This window comes from Fukomys damarensis, unplaced genomic scaffold (genome assembly GCF_012274545.1).
Source record: "Fukomys damarensis isolate Sample0158 unplaced genomic scaffold, DMR_v1.0_HiC HiC_scaffold_10, whole genome shotgun sequence".
NCBI classification, from domain to species: domain Eukaryota; kingdom Metazoa; phylum Chordata; class Mammalia; order Rodentia; family Bathyergidae; genus Fukomys; species Fukomys damarensis.
In genome coordinates, this window is record NW_022900922.1 from 15606164 (window position 1) to 15610210 (window position 4047).

Sequence of the window (4047 nt, forward strand, 5' to 3'; positions counted from 1 at the left end):
CTGCAGGAAGATCTGTTCACTGACACCTGTGGCTTCTCGTGTAAGCCACATCCTGTGCAGTGTGGCACCTGACACCCTTGTGTCACTTGCTGGCAGCATCCCAGTGGCATGTGGCAGACATTGTCTTCGGGTTGCCCCAAATTACTCAAAGTATTGATCACTGTTTAAAAGAGAATTGTGCATTTAGAAGCCTTGTATCAGCTTCTCATTGTTTTATATCTAGATGTAGTGCCATGGGCAGCCATTTCCCTTGGTTTTGTATCTGCTTCCTTCTAGGAGCTCCTGTAACCTGGTGACCCGTACTGGGCACAGCAGGAGCAGGAGCAGGGTGGGTGGAGGCAATGCTGGAGCACAGGTCCTTCTTTTTTTTTGGTACTGGGAATCAAACTCAGGACCTTAACGCTTGCTAGGCAGGCGCGGTGCCACCGAGCTCCATCCCCACCTCTTAGTTCCTTCTGATTTGCTGTTAGAAACTTCTGTGTAGGATGGGGCTGTGACTGTCCTTCATCCCAAGAACTGCTTAGGCCATATCTTGGCAAACCCAGCCTGTCAGCCCTTATGGGTTGCAGAAGTGGAAAGGGCCATCTCTGAGGCCCAGCAGTGTCCCCGGGAGCCCCATGCTGTTTGCTTGATGGATTCCTCCACCATGTGGTCCTCGCTGCCCCTTGCCCAGTGGCCCTGAACTCCAACCAACTGCAAGAGTCCACATCTCCATCACTTCGATCTCCTTACCTGAAGCCTTAGTCCCTATGGGCCCTGCCAATAAACGGGGTTTCAGTACCAAAGGGTCCAGCGTCTTGTTAATGTCTGCACACCTTCAGTACTGGTTTCCAGAATATTTTCTCTGGCTCTGAGGTGAAATACTTGGAAACTCCCCTCCCCCACCTCAAGGAAATTATCTGCCATGCCACAGCTTTGCCAGCATTAGATTTGGTTCCTGCCAGTTGCTTCATGTCCCTAAGTCTCAAGCGGCTCCTCAGGGCTGGAGCTTACCCTCCTCCTCCAGGGACAGACTGCGGCTCAGCAAAGGGAGGTCTTTCCTGAACCGTTTGAGTAAGATTGATACTTGCGAGAGAGGTTTTCTGCATGACGGTGAGAGGAGAAGGCGCATAGCCCCGTGGGGTGCCAGCTACTCTGAGCCACAGCACTGTTCCAGAGCCTTGGGTGCCACCTCCTACACTTCCACCTCCAGGGCAGCCACCAGCCAGGAAGCCCCAAAACAAGGGTTCGTTCTGGGAGTCTGTGCTTCTGGGAGGACAGTACTTTTGCTCAGGGTGCTCTGCCTGCTCTTTGGCAGAAGTTATTTCTTTCCCACTTTCTCACTGATCTGTGTCCCTGTCAGGTTGGCCTCAGGCCTGAGGTATGGATGGGACCATTGCAAGTTGCGGTTTGCTTGAAACCTTTTGGACCCAGCCCTGTAGGGTTTGTTCTCAAAATGGTGATTCTCCATAAGGCCGCAGGCTCTCTAAAGCAATTGTGAAGTCGAAGAGGGGGGAATTCTGGAGAGCCCTGAGTCCTGCTTATTTTCTCTGTTCCCCATCCTGCCTGACCTGCAGATTACCCTTCAACCCAGGGCAAACTCCAAGCAGAGGCGGCTTCTTTCTCATCTTCTGGGGAATCTGTGCCAGTGTCCTGGGAAAATCAGGCTCTACATCTGTCACGCGTCCCCTCTCCCATGCGTCACGATGGAATTTCTAAATCCAGGAGTTTATTTTTTTAAAAAATACACATTTCTCTGCTGATTTTAGACCCTCCCCCACCTGGAGTCAGCGCCTGGGACTCAGCTCAGGATTCGCTGTTGCTCTGGTGATTGCATTTTACAGCAGTTCCCCCAGGACGGAAACAGCTGTCGGCCCTGAGCCCGACCCTGGCTCCGGGGCTGAGTTGGTTGGCCGGGTGGGAGCAGCAGGCCTGTCTCCGGCCAGCTGGCCAGGTGCAGCCTATGTGTCTAGCTGCCTGTGTTTCCCTGCACCTCCCTTTCTTTGATACACGTTTTTTCAAAAATGATACCTTCTTACTGACAACTTGTAACTTGGTTGTATTTTATACTAATAGCCTTTAATAAAGCCATTTAAAAAATACCACATTGTGTCTGTTTTGTGGCCTCTGCTGGGCTCAGGAATGCCGCTAGGATGATGGCATCGGAGTGCTGGAGAGAAGAAAGGGTTCCTGCTGGTTAAAGCCGGCTTGCTGCCACCTCAGGAAGTCATCCCCCTCGCCCACTCTTGACGGGGTCCCTTCCGAAGGTACGAGAGGTCATCCAGGGAGCACCTGCCACTCCAGGAGGGCAGCTCCGTCCTGCAGTGTGTGTCTACACATACTGCATGACCGTGACCCTGGGAAGCTTTTTCACTCAGTAAGTCTGGTCACCACTGACTGTTTTTGTTGTTTTTTTATTTTTTTTTTTTTGTAGGGAAAAAATATAAAATCAAGCCTGGCTAATAAGTCCTATCTCATTAATTAAAGTGTGGGGTGTGGGTGGTAAATCAGTCACTACAGCCACTAGAGATGTGGGAGAGTTTTTAGATGTTGATTATATATATATATATATATATTTTAAAGCTTTTAAAGTTAATGTCCCTTAAAATGTGGCAATTCAGGTTGACAAGCCCCCCCTAACTTCTCACCATGCACAGGGCTGTGCTTCCTTGGGAGAGCGATTGCACGGCCGGCAGCCCATGCTGTAAGGGCCTCCCTGGTGGGCCATTACCTTTATTAAAGTAAAGGGCACAGAGCTATTATTCCCAGCCTCCTAGATTTGGCAGCTTTTATGGTAATCCAATACGTGATAGAAACATTAAAAAAAAAGTGTTTCTCTACCAGAGGGAGCCGTCAACATAGACGCAAAAGGCACTGTTTGTGTTCAGTGCTGTGCAGCCAGCCAGAGGGAAATAACCCAGCGAGGACACCAGAGCTGTCTGTGGGGTGGACATCTTCAGGAGCCTGTCCAGTAATGTATCGATTCCAATCCTCCTCATTTGCCTTCCTCGGGCGTTCTCCAGGCACCCGATGCTGAGGGAGCTCCTAGGAGGAGACTGGTTCTGAGTCCCAACCAAGCGACCCCAGCGAGACTCAAGTTCAAGCTCAAGCAAGAACCCTGGACGTGAGATGAATGTGCCGAAGCCAAGATGGGGTTGTGCAGTCACTCTCCCGGGAGCCCACGACATGCACCGTGAGCACATCCGCCTCTTCTAATCCTGGAGGTGGAATCCAACATTAGGGTGAGGGCAGGGCAGGGATTCTCCTGAGGCCTCTCCGTGGCTTGTGGACAACCCTCTCATCTGTGTCCTAATGTGGTTGTCCGTGGGTCCCTCGCTGGCTTAGGGCACACCCCCGCCGTGCCATTTTAACTAACCTCCACAAGACCGTCTCCAAACAGTCATGCTCTGAAGTTCTGCGACTCAGAACTTCAACATCCAGCTTGAGGGTCGTTTACATAGTTCAACCCCTAATAGGCATTGGTACGAACTAAAAACATCAAATGCCAGCCATTAATGGCAATAAAAAGTAAATTATCCGAGAGTCAATTTAAGCAAATATACAAAGAATTCTTGTGTAAGTCAGTCTTTAAAGTATAAAAATTAGAAGACCCGAGAATCCTGGAGTGGATAACTTGGTATCAAAATCTTAATTCTCCCTGAAATCACTTTATGAAGCTAGTACATTAATAAAAATTCCAGTTGGGCATTTTGAGGAATTTAATAAATGTACTCAACTGTGATCAGAGACACAGTTCATTAAATGAAGCAGATGAGGGGCTGGGTGTGGTACCTGGTCTGTAAACTGAGCACTCTAGGAGGATGAGGCAGGAGAACTGAAAGCTAGAGCCCAGTCTGGGAAACTCAACAACACAAACCCTGTCTCAAAGGAAAAAGAAAAAAAGAGGGGATGAGGATGTAGCTCAGAGAGAAGGTCTTGGGTTTGATCCCTAGTATCACCCTGCCACACCCACACTTCCCCCGACATCAAAGCCTCAGAAGGGGAGGGGGCTGTGCGATCAGCTGGAGGGACGCGTTCCAGGGCTGTAGGACGGATGACCTAGTGAGT